Source organism: Bubalus bubalis, chromosome 1, assembly GCF_019923935.1.
Source record: "Bubalus bubalis isolate 160015118507 breed Murrah chromosome 1, NDDB_SH_1, whole genome shotgun sequence".
Classification (NCBI taxonomy): Eukaryota; Metazoa; Chordata; class Mammalia; order Artiodactyla; family Bovidae; genus Bubalus; species Bubalus bubalis.
Window position 1 is genome coordinate 115202231 of NC_059157.1, and position 11658 is coordinate 115213888.

Consider the following 11658-nt stretch of genomic DNA (forward strand, 5'->3'; position numbering starts at 1 on the left):
ATGTACCCCACCAAACTATCTAAAGATGTAATCCAATTGCAGTTGCTGCCTTTTACATCTTTCCCCAACTCTCATTTCCTAGTCATCTTCCCCTCTTCTCTCGATCCAATCAAATCTCACACCTTTATTTATAATCCTCCTGTTATCAAATGAATTCAAGCCCATCTTAGTTTCTCCTGTAGCCTCCAAACTGGGCTTTCCTCACCTCCAGTCATACTCTGCCACCACACTATCCCCAATCTATCTTGTATGGTATAGCTATCATCAGACTAAGGTATCTAATACATAGTCCTTGGTTCAATTCTCTACTCAAAAAAGTTCAATAGCTGTACCGTAATGATATATGTTAGCATGCTTTAAATCCTAGATTAACATACTTTAATCCTCAAACCCTCACAATAACCCTTGCCAGAGGTGTAATGATTATCAATTTCCTGATGAGAAAACTGGGTCTCAGAAAGGAAGTAATTCTCTCCACAACCATCGTGGAGGTAAACAGAAAGGCCAAGACTAAAACCTAGCTTGCTTGCTTACCAAGCACAACACTATGTCATATCAAATACAAACTACTTAGCTTAGCTTTCAAGGCCATCCATTTTCAACTCAACCCCAACTGAGCTTTCCTATCTTATACCATACTCATGAACTCTTCATTACAAATTACAGGTTATGATCAATTAATTCATCATGAAATCAGTTTAGTGACAGCAATCCTTTTTTTCTTTTTAGTCAAAGAGAACAACAGAAAGCATAAGGTGCCTCCACCGTGGTAAGGACAGTTACTGTTATTGAAACTTTGTGTTCTAAACATACACACATTCATACATGCATATATTAGGTGAAGATGTGAAACATTTTCCTTACTGTGGACCATAGTAAAAAAAAAAAAAAAAACCTAAAACCAACACACACTCTTCTCCACATCTCCTTGACTTCTCACCACCACATTTTTGCTCCTGTTAATTCCTCAGGTTGGAATGTTCTTTCGACTAATTTCTGCCAGTTGGAATCCCCATCCCTTCAAAGACTAGCTAAAATGTCACTTCCATGCTACTAAATGCCATCCCAGGCTTTCCCTTAATGAAATGTTTTTTCCACCTTTTAACTTTAGTAACATTTGGTAGTTTTCTCCTAATATATTTGTGATCATACTGTGTAGTCTTCTGTGCTCAAGTCTAGCCCCTCTATTAGAATTAAATCCCAAAGGATTTATCCCTGAGTGCATCTAACAATGCTTTTGCACATAACAAATGTGCATTATCTGTTGACTAAAGAATACTCACCCCTTTACTTTCTGAAACTTGTTATAAATCAACTTCATAATTTCCACTACATTTCAAACTTTTAAAACTCTTATCCTTCAAAGTCTTATCATCTTCCTCTCAAAATCAGCCATTTCAAATAATCCTCTACTTTCAATCTTCTTTTGCTTCCCTTTAACAATAACCTGTCACATATCAATAACTTTTTTCTTTCAGAATCATATTTTCCATCAAATAACACCGTTTCTTCTCCATCTGCTTATATTCCACTTTATTCCTAGTTCTCCAACATCCATAATGATAAGTCTTAACATTCTTTCCTTTTCTCATCAACTAGACTTCAATTATTTCAATTCATTTATGGTGAACATATTTCCGTCAGCCTCATTAAATCCTTGTAGAAAAAGCCAGGCTATGAATAAATTGAAACAAACAAAACGTATAGACAGTTCAGATAAATTATCTCAGACACTCTCATTCATTCATTTATTCAACAAACATGTGTCTACTGGATATATGCCCTCAATTTTCTTGTCTATTCTATTCTGTAATTCAGAAAGCAGCTCTGAGAAAAGCATTCAGGAAAATGCCAGGATAACAGAGCCAAGTTGACTCATTCTCTTCACTCACAGAGACCAAGTCATTTGTGGGGTATACAGGCTCAAAAAAGAAGAAAAACTAACAGTTTTACTAGATATACCTGAGAACTGACACCATCCCCCCACAAGCTGTTCCAAAGGGAGCTCAAAATCTACCCAGCAAAGGTGAATCTGAAAAGGAACAAACCATTAAGAGTAGCGAAAATGAAACAGGCAGAAAGCATTCAGACAAAAATAGATTCAGACTCTAGGTTCATTCTAGGGCTGCAAGAGAAATTTGGAGCAGTTTAGTTCCTCTCCTGAGATCTCTAAGGAATCTTTTCAAATATCTAGCTAAAGTTTGGGACGTGTAAATCCTCTCCCCAAACCTAAGCCAATATTCATTTCTCCATTCTCTGAACTCCTAAAGCAATTATTGTCTATAAAACTCATTTGGGAACTTAATCATAAACCATCTTGTAATGAACTGTTAACAAACAGAGCCAGAATTTATTTACATATTAAAGTCAGTGTGGTCTTCTTTAAAATAGATACCTTGGCAGGCTACCACTTACTTATTTTTTATTCACTCCGTCTATCCAACCATCTGATGCACTTAACCAACATTCATCTAGTACCTACTGCCACTGTTCAAAATATTTCCAAATTCCTCTTTGGAAGTATATTCCAAAGTTAATAAGTCAACCAAGAAAATCATCCCCATTTCTGTGTTACCTAAACCTAAACCAAAATTATTTTTTATTCACTCTGATACTAACAGAGCCTCGGTATTTCTAAAAATCAAATCTTTCAAACTAAGAAGATTTGTCCCAATAAGACCATTCAGAATAACATTATGCCGGTATTATTTGTAACTGCTATCCTAGAGTTTATGAACTCTTACAGGATAGGGACCATATTTTAATCATCTTTATAGACTCCCTCCCCTCAACAGCACACTACAAGTACTCAATAAATAAGTAAATTGAATAGAATGTGCTAGACATTAAATCAGAAAAGGTGTTCCAAAAACCTTTTGAACACTACCACTCAAAGTGACTACCAAAATACAAAAATTCCCCTTTGGAGGTATACTTTTGATATTTGTTTTAAAAAATCAGTTTTCTGAAAGAACAGAGGGTTGTGGGGACAGAATGGAGGATTGCTGGAGAGAGATGGGAGGAATGTGGGAGAAAAACAATTGTGTGAGGGACAGAAACGTTGGCTTCCCCTGTGGCTCAGTGATAAAGAATTTGCCTGCCAATGCAGGAGCCACTGGAGATGCAGGTTTGGTCCCTGGGTCTGGAAGATCCCCTGGAATAGGAAATGGCAACCCACTCCAGTATTCCTGCTGGGAAATCCCATCGACAGAAAAGCCTGGCAGGCTACAGTCCATGGGGTCTCCAAGAATCCGACACAGCTATACGACTGACCACACAAGCATAAGCACTGTGGAAGAGAACAGGAAATCTGGAGAAAGAAAGGGTAATTTGTGAAAGGAGGAGTAACTGTGAGAGTGACAAGAAAGACACGGAATTTGGGGATACATGTGGAATTGTAAGAGAGATGGCGATTCTGGGAGGAAAAAGAATAGTGGATTTTAGAAAAAGAGTTTTAGAAAAGAATAGGGAATTGTGGGGAAAAAAAGAAAAAGTCAGTTTTCTGAAATCTTACACTGTTATGGGATTACTTCACAACTGTATTTCTCCCTCTAAAAGAATAAAAATACCATAAATTCCTTGAGGGTAGAAACTTCATCTAACACTTTTTTATTAAATCCTCAAAATGAATTAGATAGATTCTTAAAACAGCTAAAGATCTCTAAGTAGTCATTTAGGCCTGAGGTAAGAAAATCAAAATTAAACCAGCCTCCAGTTTCAAACCAGATTTACTCAGATTAAACTAGCCTCAAATTAGAAGAGAACCTTTGGTCCCACCCATTAGATGTTTCTGCAGGACTATTACAGTTCCAGTCTAATCCATTCTGTTGTCTTCCCTTAAATCTAAAGGCCTTCCCCAGTCAGATAGCCCTTTGTTCTTCACTACCTCCAATACACACTCTCTCTCTCTCACACACACACACACACACACACACACACAATTCTGTCTGTAATACTCACAGTGCTCAGCAATTTCACAGTCCCACTACTAACAGTAAGGTGAATCCTACTTTCTATCAGTCATTCAACAAGTATTTATTAAGCACTTAAGAATCAAGCTGTTGTGAATTTTCCCAGAAATTAAAGAAAGTGTCAGCTCTAGAGCAGGTTACAATCTAGCTACTATTTGCAAAACAAACAGAAAAAATTACCATAAACAAATATAAGATTTAGCACTATAGAATCAACATGTGAATGTTGTTTTTATTCAACAGGTAAGGAGGAGTCTCAAGAGCTAGGGTTACTTAAAACAAGACTCTTAAAAATGGGAGCAAGACCTTTCTATACTCCCAATATCTGTCACCCTGACTCGGGAATGTTGAACCTCATACCAAATTTCAAAAACCAACATTTCAAGAATCTACAATATATGAGCAGCATGCTCTTTCCCACCATATTTCCAACATATCAGTGACTTAAATATGCTAATTTCCTTAATGACTGTCACAAATCTGTCTCACCAACGTACTTTAAATCTCCTTCAGAGCCAACTATATCCAAATGTCTTGAGACTTCTTTACCTTTTCTTCAGTCTCCCACAAAATTATCACCATCTCCACCATAACCTGTCCCTCATCCTCCTCTCCCTCTTACCAATTTCCCCATCCCCCAGGCCAGAAAGAAACACATAATCACACTGACCCATTCTTTCCTAAAAAACATAAGAACACCACCAAAGCCTGGAAAGAATAATCAAAGATCGTTTTAATCCATTCCCAGATTCCCCACACTAAAACTGTCCAGAAGCCTGTCAAAGAATTCTGCACTGTTGACCTGGTAACTACTTTTAAGAAGAACAACTATCACTGCCAAGCAACTCCCCCTCATCTCTAAGCAGCAACACTTAGGCTGCAAAGATGCTGTTTCCTACAACCTAGTCTTTCCTAAAGGTCCACCAATCTAACTTCCCTTACTCATCTCACCCAGTTTTTCCAGTCTAATTTTAAATGTTTTTTTCCTTTAAGAATATTAAATATATGACATCAAATTAAAAAGCTATAATAATAATTATCAAAGTTTGAAAAGGAGGAGGAAAAAGAGGATAATGGCAATGACAAATCCTTTCCACTCATAGTAAGAATAAGAAGTCTCATGACTCCTTTTTAATGTCACTTTGATCAGTCAAGAAATAAGAATACATACGTATTACCTGGAGACCTAGAGAAAAGCATGGTTAAGAACTACAAAAAATGCTTAGAAGCAGTCTCTGGAAAGTGGGGCTGTAATGGACAGGTGAGACAGGAGTTACTGCTTTTCATTATAAGCTCCCTCAGGACAATTTTTAAAATTACGTACATGTATTACTTTATATAATTTAATGGAGAGAAAACAATGATATACTTTATTTAAATCCATTAAACTTATAAAAACTAAAAGAACTGATAATATATAGTGCCAGTAAGGGGAAAGGAAACAGATCTTCTCATACTATGATGACAATAAAAATGGGTACAACCTACTATGTAATATATTGAAACTCTTAAAAAGAACGAATAACTCTATAAACGTACTGACATAGAAAGTTTTTCAAATCTTTTAAAAATAATCCTGAATTATTTCTATAAAAAATTTTTTATAAAAGCCCCTCTCTACTCAAATGTTAAACTGTATCCTCCTTTAGAGTTATTTCCTAAAAGAACGAATGACTGAATTTTCCCATCACTCCCCTAAATTTCTATCTTCCCCTTTAATTCCTCTACCCTCTATATCCATAAAAGGATTTTTCATACTACTCTCTCCTCAGTTTAATTAATATTACAATGCAATGTGTATATAGTCTTTAATAATATAAAACGTGAATAATTTTCAGATAAATCTTAAGGGTACGGTTTTAGCCCAGGGTTCCCTCTTGGAAATAAATCCAGTCTGGTGTGAGCTCAGCAAACCCAATAGCCTGGGTACATTTCCTGATAGGGAAATGCTAATATTCCCTCCAACCTGGCTCTAGAATCACCCAGTCTCTTCAGGTTCCCCTAGACTTCAAAACAGCCAGTTCTGACCTCCTTGCAACTTCTTAAGACCAAAACAGATATCCTCATCCTCCCTTCTGCAGCTGCACACTTTGTAGGCTGATGCATTTTCTTCAATACCACCATGCCTTAGTGAAGGTATATATTCAGGAACCATGAGTGGAGAAGATCTCCAACCAGCAGAGAGGAACCAATAACCAGGGTTATGGAACCAGTCCTGTCAATCAGACTAATCTGAGCTACAAATGGGGCCTCCAAAGAAGGGCCACCATGCATGGACTCTCCCCACCATTAATTATAACCCTGTGTACTGCAACCCAAGCTGAATAACACGGCAACAGTTCTCTTGGACCAGATAAGCTGGGCAGTGAAGAAGAAAACCGCCAAGTCAAGTAATTTCCATTCCAGCATCTGCCAGTAGTGTTCAGTTCACCCAGCCACTGGTAAGTGATAATATTTCAAAATTGCTAAAATCTAAACCCTGTGGCCTAGCGAATGCCTGTAGGCCGGGCGTCTTCTTAAGGTCTGCTTCAGAGATTCTCAGACTCACTGGTGCAGTTCTAAAGCGTCTCAGACCAAACTACTACACTCTCATTCTCAGTGACCCCCAACCACTGTCAGTACCCACACTTACCAGATGTCATCTTACAGAAGAGCCCAAACAGGTTCGGAACTAGGCCATCCTGGCCCATCTGGAATAACTCTTTAGTCTTTGGACCAACATTGACTAATTCTGCTACATCTGTCTATTCTATCATGCATTCTCTTCATATTCTCTGGTATTAAACACTCCCTCTTGCTTCAAACCTACCCTTTCTATTCAGGGAAACTCCTCATATCCCGTCTTTCCTTTCCTTAGAAACGCTTGAGTTCTTTCCACAACGAAATACCTAATGTATCTACACAATGAACACCCCCCGGAATCCTCAAGACTCCTCCACAGCCGCCCCCTGCATTCCTCCACCTACCTGGCATCTTCCCCTCCGGCCTCTCTCCTAGTGCACGCTACCACTACGTTTCCTGCAAGGATTCCCTTTTCTCCAACCCCTGCCCTTCCCTTCTCCCAAAGAACACATTCAGGCAGCAACAGTGACTGAGGCCTGCGGTGCATAAAGCACTGCACCAGGCACGGCAGACAAGAGACCTGGTGTCTCCCTCGGCTTTTCACACCCACATCCAGCACCCTCGGGCCACCCCGTGCCACCATCCCACCTCCTTCCCTACCTCTGACACCCGCTCCAGGCCTCGGAGGCTGCCTTCTCGCTTCAACCACCCCCGTCATTATCCTTTCTCAACCCCCCAACCCACCATCCGCGCCCTGCTTCCTCCCGTCCCCCAACCTGCTCCTGCGTTTCCCTCGGCCTTGGCCGGTCCCGGGGCCACCCCCAGCCTCGCCACGGCTCGCTCCCCCCCGGGTCAGGCCGTTACCGCCGCGCGCTCCCCCCGCGCGCCGCCCCCTCCCCCTCCCTCGCCCTCCCCCGGGCCCGGGCCTGCCAGGCCGAGCGCTTTACCGCGGGCGGGCGCCGAGTCGCGCGGTCACCGACTGCAGGCGGCGGCAGCTTCAACCTTTCTAGGGGCCTTGAGAGGAGGGGAAGGGGGGAGGGGGGAGAACTTTTGCTGTGGCAGCTTCGGCAACAGCTCCCACCCCTGCGCCTTTCTCCTCTTCCTCCCCCTCCTCCTCCTCCTCTTCCTCCTTCTCTTCCTCCTCCCAGAGCAGTAGAGACGCAGACATGCCGCGTCTAGAGCGCCGCCGCGGTCGCCGCCACTGCCGGCGCGGTGCATTGTGGGAAGCCCCGCACATGGGAAACGCTCCGCGGCGCCCGCCCTCCTTGGGCCGGGGACCAGGCTGAGGAGACCCAGCGTGGCTTCGATTCCGGCGCCTGCGTGTCACTAGACCGGCGTGGTCCGGGAAGCTGGCCCTGAGCCGCAGGGTCCCTTCGGGCTGGACCCGGAAGGAAAGCAATTTGAAAAAGATCAGAACTGAGGAAATGTCTTTGAGATGGGGGTCCGGCTTCAGTATAAATCAGTGCCTAACTCCCTGAGACGTGGAGGACTCAGTGGTCAGGTGCATTTCAGGCCCAGGGCAAAGGAAGGGTCGGGTGGGGACCTAGGTGAAAGGTTTATCTATCAGAGTTTGGGGGCTTTTTCGTTTCTCCTCTCTTCCCCAGCCCTCTCCGCTGTGACCCCCAGTCACTACCATGCCAAATGCTACCTGTCCCACAGGCGGTAGCCCTGCGCCCTTGAATCTAGAAAACCCCTTTAGCGTCTGCAAACATATGCAAGGTGTGAGCATAGGAAAGGATCAAGAGACCTAGCCCTGGACCCTGTTGGGCAAGATCTTACATGGTGTTTCCCTTTCACTTAACTTCGGGCCCAAAACGTCTCTGTACGGCAAAAACTTGGTAATGGTCTATGTAGAGCTAGAATTGCACAGTTAATGTCTCAAGACTTGGAGGACCTTTAAGTGACCTTAGCCAAACTGTGACCTCCTTAATGGTGCCTTTATTCAACTAACATTTATTGGGCGCTGTGAGGTGTCGGGCATAATGCAGTGGCTTACAATTACTCATCTTTGTGTCCACACCCTAGCACAAGGTCAGCCATGTAAAATAGATGCTCAGTGAATGTTGATTGTGAGATCAGAAAGGTATCATGGGATGAAACACCTTCATTAAGATTTCTTCATAATAGTCTGAAGATTTATTTAGCGTCTCTCTGCAATACTTAAACATAACCCCTGAGAGGAGAGGGAAAGGGAAATCATTAAAATATCTATATAATCATTTCTGGAGTTCTTCTTCCCTTCTCCACACCCACCTTCTCACCCCTTGCCAAATGAATCTTCATTCGAATAGTGCTTTTTGGCAAAACTCCAAACTCCTGCCTTATGCACTTGTGATGGCACCGAATTAGATTAGTGTCTGCAGGTTAATGTTCCCCCAGGCATTAACCTTAGTAAATCCTGATGCCTGTTTAGAAATAGCAGAAGCCCAGACGTTCAGCTTAATTTAGACACAGGTAACTAAGAAAAAGCAAGGGTAAACCACAGCTCCACAGTCAACTCTTCCTGTGCTTTCTTCATTAAAAAATATAAATTTTAATAAGATGACAGTGCATATTCTGAACGCTAATTGCAACAAAACATTGATACAAGCTAGAGCAAGGGACAGTTATCTGGAGGACAGCCTTCTGGCAACTTCTAGCATCTGCAATGGCATCAAATTCGGATGTTAAAAAAAAACACCTCTGGCAGCAAAGAGGCAGACTCTGAATATTAGGTAATAGGAAAACTAATAACTAAAAAGAATTAAAGGCCTGGAGATTACACCCAGTAGGCTAAGATTGATTGGCCTATCATCAGGAATAGACCTAGTTCTCTACTCAGTACCATAACTAAGAAATAATAGAGGAATAACTGTCTAACATGGGCAGAATAAAGAGCATAAAGGGGTAGTGACAGCAGAAGTGATGACACGGAGCAAGTTTAAGCCTTTGGTAGGTTAACCTTCTGGTAATATTTCTCAGAGCCCCAGTTTGCCTTCTTCATGCTCCTCTTGCTCACTTCCCCAGTACCAATCCTAGGCATTCAGCCGAAAACTTTCCTTTAAAAAAAAAATTAATAAGTAAAGACTCACAAGAAATTGCAAAAATAGTATAAGGAGTCCCATTTACCCTTCACTCATCTTCCCCCAATGGCAACAGAGTTTTAGAAATATATCAACACCAGGTAATTGACAATGGTACAATATTTTATAGTAGACTATAGAACTTATTTCTTACCATTTTTTAAAAAACATTTGTGTGTGTGTGTATTGCACAATTTTGGGCTTCCCAGGTGGCACTCCATTCACTTCAGTTGCTCAGTCATGTCTGACTCTTTGTGACCCCATGGACCACAGCACGCCAGGCCTCCCTATCCATCACCAACTCCCAGAGTCCACCCAAACTCATGTCCATTGAGTCGGTGATGCCATCCAACCATCTCATCCTCTGTCGTCCCCTTCTCCTCCTGCCCTCAATCTTTCCCAGCATCAGGGTCTTTCCCAATGAGTCAGCTCTTCGCATAAGGTGGCCAAAATATTGGTGTTTCAGCCTCAACATCAGTCCTTCCAATGAACACCCAGGACTAATCTCCTTTAGGATGGACTGGTTGTATCTCCTTGCTGTCCAAGGGACTCTCAAGATTCTTCTCCAACACCACAGTTCAAAAGCGTCAATTCTTCAGGGCTCAGCTTTCTCTGTAGTCCACCTCTCACGTCCATACATGACCGCTGGAAAAACCATAGCCTTGACTAGATGGACCTTTGTTGGCAAAGTAATGTCTCTGCTTTTTAATATGCTGCCTTGGTTGGTCATAACTTTCCTTCCAAGGAGTAAGAGCCTTTTAATTTCATGGCTGCAATCACCATCTGCAGTGATTTTGGAGCCCAGAAAAATAAAGTCAGCCACTGTTTCCACTGTTTTGCCATCTATTTGCGATGAAGCAATGGGACTGGATGCCATGATGTTAGTTTTCTGAATGTTGAACTTAAAGCCAACTTTTTCACTCTCCTCTTCCACTTTTCTCAAGAGGCTCTTTAGTTCTTCTTCACTTTCTGCCATAAGGGTAGTGTCATCTGCATATATGAGTTTATTGGTATTTCTCCCGGAAATCTTGATTCCAGCTTGTACTTCTTCCAGCCCAGCGTTTCTCATGATGTACTCTGCATAGAAGTTAAATAAGCAGGGTGACAATATACAGCCTTGACGTACTCCTTTTCCTATTTGGAACCAGTCTGTTGTTCCATGTCCAGTTCTAACTGTTGCTTCCTGACCTGCATATAGGTTTCTCAAGAGGCAGGTCAGGTGGTCTAATATTCCCATCTCTTTCAGAATTTTCCACAGTTGATTGTGATCCACACAGTCAAAGGCTTTGGCATAGTCAATAAAGCAGAAATAGATGTTTTTCTGGAACTCTCTTGCTTTTTCGACGATCCAGTGGATGTTGGCAATTTGATCTCTGGTTCCTCTGCCTTTTCTAAAACCAGCTTGAACATCTGGAAGTTCACGGTTCATGTATTGCTGAAGCCTGGATTGAAGAATTGGTGCCACTAGTGGTAAAGAATCTGCCGGCCAATGCAGGAGACATAAGAGATGCAGGTTCAATCTCTGGGTCAGGAACATCCCCTGGAGTAGGAAATGGCAACCCATTCCAGTATTCTTGCCTGGAAAAAATTCTATGGGCAGAGGAGCCTGGCAGGCTACAGTCCATGCAGTTGCAAAGAGTCAGACACAACTGAGCACCTGTCAGCAGCAACAGCATGTACAATTTTATTCCATGTGTCATCTGTGTACCCTCTACAACCAGGATATGAAACTGCTCCATTATCACAAAAAACCTCCCTCATGCTACATTCTTGTATTCACAAATTTACCTCCCCTTCTAACTCCCCGGACCTATCCCTGGTTCCTAGTAACCACCAATCTGTTTTTCATCTCTATAGTTTTGTCATTTCAATAATGTTATATAAACAGAATCATATCGCATGTAACCTTTTGATGTTTTTACCTAACATAATGCCCTTTTCCAGTAGTCATGTATGGATATGAGAGTTGGACCATGAAGGCTGAGCCCTGAAGAACTGATGCTTTGAACTGTGGTGTTGGAGAAGACTTTTGAGAGTCCCTTGGACTGCAAGGAGATCCAACC

At 42.0% G+C, this 11658-nt stretch overlaps 1 protein-coding gene across 7 annotated transcripts in view; it reads right to left on the minus strand.

The window, feature by feature from the left end:
• Positions 1-7719, minus strand: part of ZNF148 (zinc finger protein 148) — a 147715-nt gene extending 139996 nt beyond the window's left edge. For 4 of the 7 annotated variants that reach the window (XM_025285263.2, XM_025285254.2, XM_025285238.2 and 1 more), the window contains exon 1: positions 7481-7717. The gene's annotated coding sequence lies outside the window, so the exon portion shown is untranslated. Of the gene's footprint in view, positions 1-6603; positions 7213-7480 lie in introns of those variants that run through there. The other 3 variants (XM_025285273.2, XM_044942685.1, XM_025285280.2) reach the window with 3 other exon arrangements.
• Positions 7720-11658: the final 3939 nt, after the last annotated feature.